This window comes from Coregonus lavaretus (assembly GCF_964263955.1).
Source record: "Coregonus lavaretus genome assembly, chromosome: 3".
Lineage (NCBI taxonomy): Eukaryota > Metazoa > Chordata > Actinopteri > Salmoniformes > Salmonidae > Coregonus > Coregonus lavaretus.
This window is the reverse complement of record NC_139990.1, coordinates 39,718,329-39,735,691: the sequence shown is the minus strand read 5'-3', so window position 1 is coordinate 39,735,691 and position 17,363 is coordinate 39,718,329. Positions and strand designations below refer to the sequence as shown.

Below are 17,363 nucleotides of genomic sequence, written 5' to 3'. Positions count from 1 at the left end.
TGGCAACCTAACCGGGGCCCTGGTCTAAAGTAGTACACTAAATCAGGGGTCGCATTAGCGTCACCCCCCCCACTTCATTTTCAATAAATCTGAATTTTAAACCATTTCACCTGCTTTTTATATTGAAAATCAACAGTGTTTGTTTGGTTCAGTAGAGAATCAGGGGTGTATAACTTAATGCAACACATTCAACAGAAAATAGCTTTGCTTTCATCAGAAGTGCAAAACTATTTGGCTAGTAAAAAAAATTATTTTTTGCAAAAATGATGCATAGCTATCCGATTTCTCATGTTTATCATATTATAATTTTTTAGCAAGCTACATTTGTTAATGTTTTACTTCAAGTTAATCTTGCATTTTAACTTGCTACCATAGAAAAACTACACCGGAGAAGTACCAGTCAGAGCGCTGTCTGCTCAATGCGGGAATCTGATTTATCAAGACGATAGCCAATATGTCTAATACGAGTGGACAAGTGCAACTGAAGCACAAAATGTGTCCTTTTACATTCATGATTTGGAGCAAACAGTGACTGAAGCCGAGAATAAACTACAATAAGCATTTCTAAAATATTTATTCTGCGTTCTTTTATTCTACGTGAAAAAACGCTGAAGTCTGCGTTCACGCAACCCCTGTAAATACGGAACAGGATGCCATTAGAAACGCAGCCACAGCATAAAAGGCTATAGAACCCCTGCTGTTGTAAAGGCAGTGGTAGAGTAATTGTTGTTGACAGAAGTAAACCCAGAACTAATTTACAGTAAACGGGACAGGGAGAAAACAAACAGAAAACAGCACCATAGTCACGGAGGAAGTCCTTAGGCTAACCTAGCGTGGTGTGAGGAGACCCACTGATGTGAGAAATGTAGTGTTTACCAAAAGACGCAACAGCAACAAACATGATCAATTCTAATCACTTAACATCCGCAAAATCTTGGGGGAGATAAAAATATGACTCACGACACTAAATCTAATGCGAGATTAGTTTGACGCAACTCCAGACTCTCTGTGTGTGTGTGGTTGAGTTCATCACCTTAGAGTACTCTGTATGACTTCCATCCTTTTAACAGATTGTTTACTGTGAGAACCAACCGCATGACTCCTCCTGAAGCAGGAAAACACTATACTGATGAACACACACACCACCTGAGTCATACTACAGGCAGCAGTAAAACACTATACTGATGAACAGAAGACTAAAACACGGACCACACTGCCAGCTTAGGAAGGACATTATGATGAATTAACTACTCAGTCATTAAACCAACCTAAGCAGGAAGATATCTTGCTATGCTAAAACCTTGTAAAAGAACCCTAGGAGTATAAAAATAAATTAACAGTTCTGGTAAAAGGGGACCAAAGATGGTGTTAAATGAATCACTTATTATGGAAGGAAAGTCAAGAGTTGACTTGTGTTTTGTTTGTCTTGGTGGGAAGTGGGAACATGCTGGCCTGGGCGCCTGGAAGGAGACACACACGCACACACGCACGCACGCACACACGCACGCACGCACACACGCACGCACGCACGCACGCACGCACGCACACACGCACGCACGCACACACGCACGCACGCACACACGCACGCAGCAGTGGGGTACTGTGTTTCACTGCCTGTATGTTTTTTCATTTGGTTTCTGGAAAACTGAGTCGTCAGAAATGCAATGTTATTGTGAGTTCAAGAGGTCCCTGATTGGCTGGTCACTGTGGAGTAGAGACAGCTTACCAAACAGCAAAAGTCTGGAAATGGTTATATTGTAGAGATCTCTTAAGCATGAGAGAATCTGACTGCCGATAGGTACTGATCACAATGGGAGGCCGTTTCTTCTCTTGCTAGAACAAAAGCGGTACCCTCTGCGTGATGACGAACCTACCGTTTCTACTTGTAGAATCACAATGCTCGTCAGTGGCCAACAACTTGACTTTGAGCCAATCAAAGAGCATGAGCCCTCACGTGTGGGAGCCAACAGGAGTGGCAACAAAGGAAAAAGGCATTTTCTCAGTACATCCACGGTTACGTGTCATGACTCGCATGTCATATGCAATCTAGGTTATGGGATGGTAGTTAGCTAAGTGCACAGACGCAATGCACACAACAAAATACTTACGCCAAGCTAGCCAACCCTATGTAGCTTGTATTGACATTATATAATTATATCACAGCGGATTACTTTCAAAGAAAGCTGTCGAGTTAGTGCAGTGTCCTTAGCTAGCTAGCATGTTGTGCTAGCTAGTGAATATGCTAACAGCTGGATAGCTAAACATTTGGCAATGGGCTGTCACTGGCAGTATGGAATTATGGAGAGTTATTTAAATTGTTTCTTTGTCATCTTGTTAGGCAGTTATCTAGCTGTGGCCATCTGGCTAGTATTAAGAAGCTTTGTACAAAACCGCAACATTAGCTCAGCTAGCTAGCTAGCTAACATTGGAATCTAGACCACAACAAAGATTATGGACATACTGACAAGATAGATGTCTCTCCGTCCTAACAATGGGAGTTGTTGTCCACAAAGCGGCACGTCGTGCTGTCTAGCTCCCGCCTATCCTTTCTTTGGATTGGTGGATACATCTCATTACTCTAATCCTTTTTTGAATAGTCAATGAAGGTTGTTGATGTCAACCGCCTGTATTCAATGGAGAGAGAGGCTATCCTACTAGCCTCAACATGAATAATGCATAGCCATCTCGAGACCTGTCTCTGCAGAGGTTACCTGTCTAACAGAACACAGGAAGCCTCTCCAACAAAATCCAGGTAGAATCAGGAATTCCCCAGGGCAGCTGTCTAGGCCCATTACTTTATTCAATTTTGCTAATGACATGGCACTGGCTTTGCGTAAAACCAGAGTGTCTATGTATGCGGAAGACTCAACACTATACATGTCAGCTATTACAGAGACTGAAATGACTGCACAGGTAGTTTCAGAGCGGGTGGCAAGGAACAAGTTAGTCCTAAATATTTCTAAAACTAAAAGCATTTTATTTGGGACAAATCATTCACTAAACCTCAACTTAATCTTGTAATGAATAATGTGGAAATTGAGCAAGTTGAGGTAACTAAACTGCTTGGAGTAACCCTGGATTGTCAACCATCATGGTCAAAACATATTGATACAACAGTAGCTAGGATGGGGAGAAGTCTGTCCATAAAGTGCTGCTCTGTATTCTTAACAGCACTATCAACAAGGCAGGTCCTACAGTCCCTAGTTTTGTCGCACCTGGAATACTGTTCAGTCATGTGGTCAGGTGCCACAAATAGGGACCTAGGAAAATTGCAACTGGCTCAGAACAGGGCAGCACGGCTGGCCCTTGGATGTACACAGAGAGCTAACATTAATAATATGCATGTCAATCTCTCCTGGCTCAAAGTGGAGGAGAGATTGACTTCATCACTACTTGTATTTGTGAGAGGTATTGACATGTTGAATGCACCGAGCTGTCTGTTTGAACTACTGATGCATACCCCACAAGACATGCCACCAGAGGTCTCTTCACAGTCCCCAAGTCCAGAACATACTATGGGAGGCACACAGTACTACATAGAGCCATGACTACATTGAACTCTATTCCACATCAAGTAACTGATGCAAGAATCAGATTTTTTTTAAACATAAAAATACACCTTGTGGAACAGTGGGGACTGTGAAGCAACACAACCATAGGCACAGACACATGCATACAACACACGACAACATACGCACTATACACACGTACACATGGATTTTGTGTTGTAGATATGTGGTAGTAGAGTAAGGGCCTGAGGGCACACACTTAATATGTTGTGAAATCTGTTGAACATACTGTAATGTTTTTAAAATTGTATAAATGCCTTAATTTTGCTGGACTCCAGGAGTAGCCAATGCCATCAGACTGTTAAATAGCAATCATTAGCACATTAGAGGCTGCTGCTGCCTATTGAAATCACTGGCCACTTTAAGAAATGGAACACTAGTCACTTTAATAATGTTTACATATCTTGCACTACTCATCTCATATGTATATACAGCATTCTATTCTATAATATTTTACTGTATCTTAGTCCATGCCGCTCTGTCATTGCTTGTCCATATATGTATATATTCTTAAATCCCATTCCTTACTAGTTTTGTGTGTATTAGGTATATGTTGTGAAATTGTTAGATACTACTTGTTAGATATTACTGCACTGTCGGAGCTAGAAGCACAAGCATTTCGCTACACCCGCTATAACATCTGCTAAACACGTGTATGTGACAAATAAAATGTGATTTGATTTGAATGGGGATCCATAATAAATAGAAATACAACTCCGATAAAGTGTTTTTTCTCAACGTGTCCTACTTCTATCAGTGCACTCGTAAGCATTACAAAACGTATATTCAATCAAATAAACCTCACGTTGCAAATAAGCCTTTTTTCTTATGGTTATCTAGATCTCTGGCGCCCTCGAGGCATTTGTCTTATTTCATCAAACCGTAAGTTTAAAGCATCAGACAAGCTCAATGCATATAGTTGATTTTATTAAAACACATAGGGTGTGTCTATATGGAAGAATACACGTTTGGTCGAAAGAACAGACGACTTTCGGTCGACCAAGATTTTATTTAGTCAGGGACAGCCCTAGACTCCATGTTATCGCAGAAACGGACTCAACAGCACGAATGCCCGGCCATTATGTCTTCAATCAGCTGTTTGTTCCCCCCCCCCCTATTTTTTATTAAATATCTATATTTTATAAACGGTTATGATGGTTATTTTATTTACATAACCATCGGTTACACAGAAATTGTACCAGACCTAGTCACACTTTGTGAATTGTCAGATAAATATCACCAAGCTAGGCAAGCTATGTGCAGCAAAATAACTAGCTAGCTCTCTGCTTGGCTAGCTAGCTAGCTAGCTGCTTGGCTGAACAAAGAACTTCAGCGCACTGTAGCAACGTGTCTCATTTTAAGTATCTGAACTGGGTTTAAGAAATCTCATCTTCCAATAAACCATCATATATGCCTAGTCACTAATTGTTGAAGGAGAGTGGAAGTGGCCATAAAAAAAAAATGCTAACGTTGATTTGTCTACTAATTTGCAACAGTGTTTTCGTAAATATAATAATCAACAATATAATCTGGCCAAGATAAAAGTATGATTAATTTCACTAGTCTGAAACCATAAGTAACTATATTTTTCTGGGACACACAGCCAGACACAGACACAAAGAAAGACACAGACAAACAGACGGCCTGTCCTCTTCTTTGACAGGCAGATCAAAGCGTTCTGTCGTGGCGAGGGGCACGGAGCGACCCAGACAAGGGTTGGCACAGTCAGCCCTTCACAGCCATGCCAGCTGCACTCCCAGCCACATCAAGCTCGGCATCAACACAACCTGAGCCCCGCAAAACAACCCGGCCCGTGGGATGTGTTCCTTGAATACAGAGCGATAAAAACACACAGACACACAAACAAAGATCCCTGATCCACGGCACCTATAGGTCTCTGCAGAGGTTAACTAACTCACTGTACCTAAGATCCACAAACAGCAGCCGTAGACTGAGAGCAGCCTCAGCTGTGGCCCATCTACTCTCCTCCTATGGGTTTTCCTCCAGCGTAAAAACAACAATAACAACCCCTCTATCACCATGACAACCCCTCTATCACTGTGACCCAGTTAGTCAATAAGGACCTCTCCTCACCTTAATCATGGGCAGACCTGGACACTAGGCTAGCTAAACCAAATGAGTCCTGAGAGGGGACACACCAAGCTAACTATCATCTGTCACAGAGGCAGCTCTTACACATAGGCCTAACATAGAAATTCACGATTTCCAGGCACACAAATAGCCCATAGTACATCCCAAATGGCACCCTATTCCCTATATAGTGCACTACTTTTGACAATATCCGATAGGGAATATTAGGGTGACATTTGATCTGGTGTAGTCTTTTGTAAGATCAATAAATAATATAGGTGACAAGAGAGAACACTGTGTTTAATATTAGGTTTGTTTCCTGGAACTCAGTGATACTGTTTAATTATGTAATATCTTTTAAATGGTTATTATGTCATATTGCTAAGTGTAGGTGGCATAGTAAGAGTCAATCACCCAGGGTGAACTAAATGCAGCTGTAGTTTGAGGCATGTTCTGGATGTACGATCTGTAAGCAAGTCAACTATCTGATGATATAATCTACCTTTAAAGATGCACTATGCAGAAATCGCTCCTCCATTTCCTGGTTGCTAAAATTCAAATAGTTTGCTTAATTTCAGTTTATGTGACAAAACAAGCCAGCATAGTGTAGAGAATCATTGTACCATCTAAACTGCTGTGAAATATATTTTCCATAATATATATATTTTTTTCTTTCAGGTGTTTGAAGCTAGTGTACAAATCCAAAAGTAAAAGATGCAAAAACTAAAAGTAAAACCAGGAAGTAGAGAAATAGCGCACATAGAACAGATACACAGCTTCTTAGACTTGCTTTCGATGAGTGACAGATCTATAACTCACATTTCTATGTGAATTTGGTCGGGTCAACCATAAATATACATATTGCAGCTTTAACTAGAAGAGGTGGCGTTAACGCAGAATTCAGCGTTTTTCACGCAGAAAAAATATATTGTAAACAATATTATCTAAACTGCTTCTTATTGTAATTTCTCCTCGGCTTCACGGTTCGGCTCCAAATCATGAATGTAAAAGGACACATTTTGTACTTCAGCCTCTGACTGAGGTGTACTTTTCTCCGGTACTTTACTCCTGTGTAGTTTTTCTCTGGTAGCAAGTTAAAATGTGAGATAAACTTCAAACAAAACATTAGGAAATGTAGCCGGCTACATTCTTTTTATGATAAACATGAGAAATCTGATGGCCATGCATTGTTTTGTAAAAAAAAGCTAATTTACTTGTGTGGCTGCTAGCGTTGCAGTTCTGTTGAAAATGAAGCTATTTTCTACCGAATATGTTCCATGAATTTTTTGGGTGTGAAAAAAATAAACTATAGTTACATGCCTCTGATCACTATTGAAGCAAAGAAACACTTGACTTCCAATGTAAAAACGCGGGTGAAATTGTTTAAAACGCAGATTTTGATGGTCTGCGTTCTGAAAATGCCGATATACGACCCCTGACTAGTGGTATAGACAGCCAGTCTCTCGGGGGGAACTAAACTCTGCTGTAGTTATGGATTCAGGACATAACTCATTTTTCTTTCTATAGTTCGAGGCGTGGGATGTTCTGACTAAGCCTGTCTGCCTTTTGTAAAGGGCACAAATTAGGAAGTGCAAATAGTTGACAGTTTTGTCAGATTTGAATTCTGTTGTTGTTGATTATAAACATGAAGTTTCTCTGGTGTGTAATGATGATGTCATATAGCTGACTAACTCTAGCTTTAACCAGTGGCATAGTCAGTCACTAAGGGTGAACTCTTATATTTTACAAGGCCATTTAATATGTTTTTTTTTTTTTTTTTACCCCATTTTAGTTTTATAAACAATCATTCAACTTTGTGTAATTCTCTTGATAATGCCCACTATAACAAATGTTTTACTGCTTAAAGGCTTTACATGGAACGTAAGAGGGCCATTCAAATAAAGAAACTGGATGGATTGGATGGGGGTTCAAATTATATTTTATTTCCTGTCTATAATAACACCCAACAACATTGGGGTAACTTGTTTTGAGTGTCCAAGAACGCAGAAACACCAAGAGCAGTTTGAGAGCATATAACAGAAAGCAATGTTAAGAAACTCCATTTAAAATGACCGGCTTCCCACCAGGACAACGGCATATAGTAGGGCTAAATGAATGGCTTATACGTCCAGCCTCTAGATCTACTAAAAACAATATAACATGAAGCTATGGGCATAAACACAGGGTGGAATTCACAGTCACGTAAGAATAGGGGGGGAAATAGTTTTCACCAATCTGTAGGGCTAACCAGAGAGAGCGAAAGCGAGAGAGCGGAGAAAGGAGGGAGGGAGCAAGCGAGAGAGAAAAAAGAGGGAGGGACAGATGGAAGGAGAGAGAGCGAGAGAGGAAAGGAGAAAGTGAAAAGGAGGGAAGGAGAGAGCGAGGGAGGAAGGAGAGAGCGAGGGAGGAAGAAGAGAGCGAGGGAGGAAGAAGAGAGCGAGGGAGGAAGAAGAGAGAGCGAGGGAGGAAGAAGAGAGAGCGAGGGAGGAAGAAGAGAGAGCGAGGGAGGAAGCGAGAAAGCGAATGAGCGAGGGAGGAAGGAGAGAGAGTGAAGGAAGGAAGGAAGCGAGAGAGTGAAGGAAGGAAGGAAGGAAGCAAGAGAGAGAAGGAAGGAAGGAACGAGAGAGTGAAGGAAGGAAGGAACGAGAGAGTGAAAGAAGGAAGGAAGCGAGAGAGTGAAGGAAGGAAGGAAGGAAGCGAGAGAGTGAAGGAAGGAAGGAAGGAAGCGAGAGAGTGAAGGAAGGAAGGAAGGACAACATTTTTAAAAAATCTGATTCACAGGAGGCTGTTCCACTGGTAACCGTCAAAGCACCCTCACTAAACACTACTGGCGTCAGGCCTGTTCAGTACAAAGCAACACACGCACACACGCACACAGAAACACACACTCACTCCCCAGGCCCAGTGAACTGTCTGATAAACCCTATCTATCTCCATCTAAATAGTAGTAGCTTACAGCCTAACGTGGTTCAGCTCAGACGCTGCTCTGCCTGGGAAAAGGAACAGAGCTCCATTCTCTGGCCTCAGCCCCAGACAGACCCTGTCTACCGCTTCCCAAATGGCACCCAATATACTGCACTACTTTTGACCAGAGCCCATAGGGTTCAAAAGTCAAAAGTAGTGCAGTAAATAGGGAATAGGGTGCCATTTGTGTTACAGCACCAGCCCCAGGTCTCTAGCCCTCTTCACAGGAGGGGAAAGTGCAGCATAAGCAGCCGTGGCCCAGATTGGTGACCCTGTAGGTCAGCCGTGTGCATTACTCGTAAAATCCAATTTCTTCGTGAACAGGCCCCACGGTTTACAGCCCAGGACATAAATCTATAGCAGCAACAACCTGGACAAAAGCAGCTACTCAGAGAACAGAAAGAGAGAGAGAGAGCGAGAGAGAGAGAGAGGGAGAAAAGGAGAGAAAAAGGGGAAGAAGAAGAGGAAGAATAGAAACAGGAGTTTCACCTCTCCGTATGCTACCATTAACATGTCATATAAAACCAACGTGAGAACTGGACATGGGACTCCTACTGTAAACGCAATTACTAGCCTAGGCCTCAGCTGAACATTTTCTGGGGGGAAAAGGGAAAGAATAAACACTGAACCAGCCATGAAGGTAATGCATATATATCCGAATGGCTTCTACTGTGCCTCACATCTTGCTGTAGTTTTAAATGGAACAGAGCATACCATCCTAATCATCATCCCCTTCCATTACCAGCACCATGCTAGAGGCTCTCAGCATGGGGCCACAGAGATGCTCCATAGAGCCAGGAGACAGAGGACAGCATGGGGCCAGAGATGGTCTGCATGGGGCCAGAGATGGTCTGTATGGGGCCACAGAGGGAACCCTGGATGGATCAAAGCAGTAGGAGAAAGCAGCTCTCCCTCAGTAACAGGCAGATAAGAATAGGGTCTAAAGTAAATGAAGTGTGGTGCCTAACTCCAACTTACCCTGGGTTTCTCTGAGGCACTATGACCGTTGCAGCAGATGACTCCACAGACCATGCCGAGTCCCTGCAACAGAGCGACTGACTACACCAAGCTACCTCATTATTGCTAAGACTACTTCCTCCACAGCCAGTCTAGTCTGGCCTGCCTGACTCATACTAACACACTAGACCATGAAGCCTGAGACTCAGACCTAGCAGCGCTACGGGCCTTCAGCCTATTCTTTATTCAGATCCCCATTAGCCGACGCCTTAAGTGGAGGCTAGTCGTCCTAAAACGGCACCTTATTCCCTACGTAGTGCGCTACTTTGGGACACAAGCCAAGCTTCAGTAGGCTAGCTCATTATGACGGATGATTTCAGAGCCAGTCCACTGGCTCCATCTCTCCATTTGTTCCACATGGGCCACCGTAGCTAGTGTCCAAGACAGCCTGCCATCTATTATTCACAGAGCCAAAACAACTAGATTCCACTGATGTCTTTCATTATCCCCTTCAAAACACATCTCCCCTCTCTGTCATCAATCATGACTGAGGAGTAGGGGCTGGGGTGTCGCACTTTCACTCACACAGAAGCGGGCTGGCCAGCAGCAGCCTGAGAACCAACCAGAGAGAGTCTTATATGAACCGTCGGTGCGAGGATGTGTGTGTAAGACAGGCGCTGGGAAAACCAGAGAGGGCTCTGCAAGAGAGGGGTGTGTTGAAAGCGAGGTGATTATAAAAGCGTGAATGTTAGACAGCAGTACTAAACACTGGAGTATTCCCTCCTGCCGGTTATCCTTCACCCTTCACACACTGGCTGCAGGTTCATATACCGACACCAGTGAAGACTGAGGACTCAACAACAGTCCATGCTCTGTGCTCAGTCTGATTGGGGTTCAAGGCTTCAGACGGAGAACCAACAGATTTGACATCATCGAGATGTCCTGCTACTGTTGTGTGCTGTGCTGCCATATTTATTCTACAGTTATAAGGTGAAATCTTATAGTAAGTCGTTTATAATTTGATTGTTAATATGTTTAGAAAGCACTTCAGTCATTTCAAGCCCTATTCCCCCACTTTTGTTGACTAGGGAAAAAATAATAAATTATATGTAATATTTTCACTTTGTAATTGAGCTTTTGCCCTTTAAAAGTGAGTACACCTCAGCAATTTATAAAAACAGATTTACCAGAAATGTGAGTTCCAGACCTTTCTAGAATGATGCAGCATTACTAGTTATTGTTTATGGCCATCTCATGAAAAAGTATTACTTTTGGGTATGTCTGTAGCTCTGTCCTCTGTAGCTCAGCTGGTAGAGCACGGCGCTTGTAACGCCAAGGTAGTGGGTTCGATCCCCGGGACCACCCATACACAAAAAAATAAATAATGTATGCACGCATGACTGTAAGTCGCTTTGGATAAAAGCGTCTGCTAAATGGCATATTATTATTATTATTATTATTATTACATTTTGCCCCAACGTTCAAGAGACATGATATTACTCATGGCCTCTTTGTTGACTTCATTTAAATGCAAAAAAAACAACTAAAATACTGAACTGTAAACATTCAGAGGCACTATAGCAGGGTTCCCCAAGAGGCGGCCCACGGGTTATATTTTATTTGGCCACCCAAGTTTAGAATTTTCATTGCTTGACATAAGACTAAAAACACCAGGAAATCAGCTCCAAGTGATTTTAATTTTGGAAAACTGTTCAGGTATTCCCACGCATAACAGAGAGAAACACGTGATCATATACAAAATGTAAGCAAGGTTTGAAATGATTATATTTTAGTCAAATATGATATCTGTTTTGGCTTCTTGCGGTCAATTTGCAGTCTACAAATTATTTGTAATTATGTTCCGACCCCCTGAACATCCGCTCAAGAAAACAAATCGTCCTGCGGCTGAATCTAATTGATGATCCCTGCACTATAGGGTTGTTATTACAAATGGGGGAAACATTGTGTAGCCTAGTGTAGTCTGAACTAACTGTACTGCCACATTACAGTCAGTGGCATTAGCCTATAGCAAGCCCTGCCTCACACCCCCAGTCTTATACGTGTTACTCATGACCTCTTCAAGCGCCATCGACTTCATTTAATTGCAGGGGAAAACAACAAATGATTGTAGACTATAGGGTTATTACAATACTGTATACATTCAGAGTGGCACTATAGGGTTATTACAATACTGTATACATTCAGAGAGGCACTATAGGGTCGTTATTACAACGGGGAAAACCGCATTTAGTGTAGACTATAAATTCAGAGTGCAGGCAGTAGACGTTCATGTCATTCCAGGTCACTTTAACCATCAACTCAGATTAGAACACTATAGGGTCATTATAACCATCAGATTAGAACACTATAGGGTCATAATAACCATCAGATCAGATTAGAACACTATAGGGTCATTATAACCATCAGATCAGATCAGATCACTATAGGGTCATAATAACCATCAGATCAGATTAGAACACTATAGGGTCATTATAACCATCAGATCATATTAGAACACTATAGGGTCATTATAACCATCAGATTAGATCACTATAGGGTCATAATAACCATCAGATCAGATTAGAACACTATAGGGTCATTATAACCATCAGATCAGATCAGATCACTATAGGGTCATAATAACCATCAGATCAGATTAGAACACTATAGGGTCATTATAACCATCAGATCAGATTAGAACACTATAGGGTCATTATAACCATCAGATTAGATCACTATAGGGTCATAATAACCATCAGATCAGATTAGAACACTATAGGGTCATTATAACCATCAGATCAGATCAGATCACTATAGGGTCATAATAACCATCAGATCAGATTAGAACACTATAGGGTCATTATAACCATCAGATCATATTAGAACACTATAGGGTCATTATAACCATCAGATTAGATCACTATAGGGTCATAATAACCATCAGATCAGATTAGATCACTATAGGGTCATAATAACCATCAGATTAGATCACTATAGGGTCATAATAACCATCAGATCAGATTAGAACACTATAGAATCATTATAACCATCAGATTAGAACACTATAGGGTCATTATAACCATCAGATTAGATCACTATAGGGTCATAATAACCATCAGATCAGATTAGAACACTATAGGGTCATTATAACCATCAGATCAGATCAGATCACTATAGGGTCATAATAACCATCAGATCAGATTAGATCACTATAGGGTCATAATAACCATCAGATCAGATTAGAACACTATAGGGTCATTATAACCATCAGATCAGATTAGATCACTATAGGGTCATAATAACCATCAGATCAGATTAGAACACTATAGGGTCATTATAACCATCAGATTAGAACACTATAGGGTCATTATAACCATCAGATTAGAACACTATAGGGTCATTATAACCATCAGATTAGAACACTATAGGGTCATAATAACCATCAGATCAGATTAGAACACTATAGGGTCATTATAACCATCAGATTAGAACACTATAGGGTCATTATAACCATCAGATTAGATCACTATAGGGTCATAATAACCATCAGATCAGATTAGAACACTATAGGGTCATTATAACCAACAGATTAGAACACTATAGGGTCATTATAACCATCAGATTAGAACACTATAGGGTCATTATAACCATCAGATTAGATCACTATAGGGTCATAATAACCATCAGATCAGATTAGAACACTATAGGGTCATTATAACCATCAGATCAGATTAGAACACTATAGGGTCATTATAACCATCAGATTAGAACACTATAGGGTCATTATAACCATTACATTTACATTTTAGTCATTTAGCAGATGCTCTTATCCAGAGTGACGTACAGGAGCAAATAGGGTTAAGTGCCTTGCTCAAGGGCACATCAACAGATTTTTCACCTAGTCGGCTCGGGGATTAGAACCAGCGACCTTTCGGTTACTGGCACTACGCTCTTAACCACTAAGCTACCTGCCGCCCCAACCATCAGATCAGATCACTATAGGGTCATAATAACCATCAGATCAGATTAGAACAATAAGCAACGTCTGCTGTTGGGGGAAGAGAATACAGAGACGATCCTTCTGATGACCTGCGTTGATGTGAATTGATGAGTTATATAGATTGGGCCATTTTGCTGTAATGACGGCAGCACAATAACACATTTCTACAAGAGATCAGAGACTGAAAGAAGAGAAGAACTCCGTTGTATAAAAATACTTCAGCTGGTAAACAGAAAGCAGGCAGTGGTAGCGTCCTAAATGGCACTACGGGCCCTGGTCAAAAGTAGCGCACTACATAGGGAATAGGGTGCCATTTGGGACTCTACCCAGTGTAAACCAGGTCATTGGTAGCATGCATCCACCAGACAAGATACTTAGTGACAGATGGAGTCTGCGCTACGAATGTCACCCTATTCCCTATGTAGTGCACTACTTTTTACTAGAACCCTGGTCAAAAGTAGTGCACTACATAGGGAATAGGGTGGCATTTGGGACACACCCAGAAGCAACGACCTGAATCGGGGTCGAGTGGTGGTTGTTTAGGTTTATAGACAGAACTATTTGAAGATAAATTATATTAGTAATAACCTCAAACTAAGAGATGTAAACACAAAGGACAGGAGATGGAGACTGTAACAGGACTGAAACATCTAGATAAATAAATACTCTATTACGCTAATATACAATAAAGCCAAAGGCCAGGGCCGACTGTCTACAGTACAATATTAATAACAAGTCACATTTAACAAGACATATCACACGCACACCAGTGGTAGGCCTATCCACCTTTCCACTAACCAACAACGCCGGGTGACCGTTTGTTCATAATATTATCTGAATATAAAACGCCTGGTGCATGGTTGCGAATGGAGTTTCTGTGTTTGAGCCGACTGTGTATGCCTTGGGTAAACGCCACACACGACCCCTGCAATAATACATAACTCAATGGAGTAGATCCAAGCTATGGATGCAGGGAGCAGCCAGTGCGCCACACATGGCTTTCACAGGCTCACAGCACTGCACAGCACAGCTAATTGAAAGGCGTTTGGCCTGAGGTTGAACTAGAGCAACGCTTCCTCCATACATACCGTCTGTCTGCGCCGCTCTAACCCTCAACATATATCAGCTGCCTGTCACAATCCTCCCTGTGGGGATGTCAGGCCTGACAACACAATAACACACACTAATAACACCATACAGTACACAAACACACTAAAAACACCCACCATACATGACACACTAAAGAGAAAGAGCGTGGCAGCACACAATCTTCCAGGGATCTTGGTGTAGAATCAGATTTTAATTGAGCCGCTACTGGATAGCATGGGGCTGACAGACACCCAATGACAGGCCAGCTTTCAACATATAAAACAACAGACCTGTAGTTTGGTTGGTATAACCAATGGAAAAAATCAGACCGCATCTTATTTGGTTGGGATTTGCAACTGTATTCATTAAATCAAATCAAAATGTTATTTGACACAAGCGCCGAATACAACAGGTGTAGACTTCACCATTAGCTCACTACCCTGGAACTGCCCTGGGTAGTGAGCCCAATAGGACCAAATGCCAAGCTGCTATCAACATGAAATTAGCATGAGCATCCTAACTGGACGATTTCAAGGGTCAGTTCCAGGGTAGTGAGCTAACAGTGATGGGCAGGAGAGAGAGGGTTAGCCGTCACACTGGTGGAAAGCTGAGGGTTAACGACAGCCAGCAGGGCACATGGCAGGGCGGCGGCTTAGAGCAGTCTCCCTGAGCTGACATCACTCCTCCAGCCAGGTGCATGGCTGAAGAGGAGCGGTCTCTCCATCCCTCCATCCTCCTCTCCCACTGCTTCTCTTCAACTTTTCTTCACTGCCTCTCATTTAGTCTGTATTACCCAGCAATCCTTTCATCACCACATTCCCTGTCAAAGGAAAATAAAACATTCCTACATTAAAACCACCAAGGCTTTACTGATAGAGCTGGGTGTTAGCCTCTCCACAGCACTGTCACAGCAGGCCTGATAAACGTCTAAAGTTAAACTGCACGAAGTACACAGCCAAATCAAGGACATTGGTCTGAACCAACAGCACACGCTTTTACAGCATGTCTAAGCAGCAAATCGTCAAGAGGAAACAAACAACACAACGATCATTCAACACACACACACAGAGAGAACATCTAATAGGCCTTAATGACTAAGTGAATGTTTGTTAGTCAGCTTATCTTTCTAATTGAGGATTAAAGCGAAACAAAGAGATATTTATTTTTTTATTTTTTCATCCACCACTTTTCATTTCCTTGGCCGGATGAAACAAGTGCAGCAACAACAGCAGCAAATGAGATAATCCCTCCAGCTCTAATAAACCCACTTAGCCTAGCACGTCTGAATTAATCATTTGCATTGAATAACAATAGCAGGGCTCTAGCTTTTAGGAGAAACCTTCATTAACGTTTTAGCAATTTATGCAGGAGTAGAGCAAATAGACTAGAATGTGGATCAAACGGAATGGTTACTTTCAGAACAGGTGAATATTAGGGTCTGCTACAAGATAACATGTTACTGTCTGGCTGGTGCTTTGAGGGTGAGCAGTGTCAACTTATTAGAGACAATATATTACTGTCTGGCTGGTGCTTTGAGGGTGAGCAGTGTCAACTTATTAGAGACAATATATTACTCTCTGGCTGGTGCTTTGAGGGTGAGCAGTGTAAAGTATGTTGTTATTATTTCCTAAATAAATATAAAATCAACTTGCAGAAAGTGTGTGGCCCAGAAATCAACTTTGACACCTAGCTCTGGAAGGATGAATTTTAATACTTAAATATCTGGAGGATATTAGCCTCCTGTCCTGTCAGCTTTACTTCCTGCTGCGACTGAAGACCGGAGAGAGAGAGAGTGAGAGGTAAGAAAGAGGAAGAGAGAGAGCGAGAGGAAGAGAGAGAGCGAGTGAGAGGTAAGAAAGAGGAAGAGAGAGAGCGAGTGAGAGAGTGAGAGGGGTAGCCACTCGGCCATCACAAAGACAGAGTCAATCCTGTCATTACATCTTACCTGTTACTGCAGGACACACTAGTGGCATATGGACACTGAGGAATTTCATGCTTCACTAGCTACACTTCTGTTCAAACTCCTTTTCTCTCTCGGTCACTCGCTCTCCCCCCCCCCCTCTCTCATTGATTCCCTCTTCCTCTCTCCCTCCCTCTCTCTCCCCCTCATTAGAATTAGGCTTTTCAGCCAAGCAGAAATGTCTGGACCAAAAACCTAATTACAAATGTAGCCCAAGGAGGAGAAGAAGAAACACGAGCTAAAATAATATTGCCTTGGAGTTAAATAGCAGCAGACACAGACACCCCCCCGCCGGAGGTCCCACTAGCCTCCCAGTGTGTTCAAATTAACCTGGCTCCAGACGCCGCCCGTTTGAGGTAATTGTGTCTATTTAGATTCTTCCAGGAGAAGAAAGGATGGGATGAGTGGCTAGTTGGAAGGACTGCAGCGATCTGTAGACACACCGGCCGAGGACAGAGAAGAGTGGCTAGTTGGAAGGACTGTAGCAATCTGTAGACACACCGGCCGAGGACAGAGAAGAGTGGCTAGTTGGAAGGACTGTAGCAATCTGTAGACACACCGGCCGAGGACAGAGAAGAGTGGCTAGTTGGAAGGACTGTAGCAATCTGTAGACACACCGGCCGAGGACAGAGAAGAGTGGCTAGTTGGAAGGACTGTAGCAATCTGTAGAGACACCGGCCGAGGACAGAGAAGAAGGGAGATGGAGTCAGCGGAGGGAGGACAGAGGCTGCAT

The 17,363-nt window shown here is 42.3% G+C and overlaps 1 protein-coding gene across 1 annotated transcript in view; it reads right to left on the bottom strand.

Annotated features, from left to right (window-relative positions):
• The window catches only part of cdkal1 (CDK5 regulatory subunit associated protein 1-like 1), a 993,836-nt gene that overhangs the window by 905,076 nt on the left and 71,397 nt on the right, over window positions 1-17,363 (bottom strand). The gene's annotated exons all lie outside the window — the stretch shown is intronic.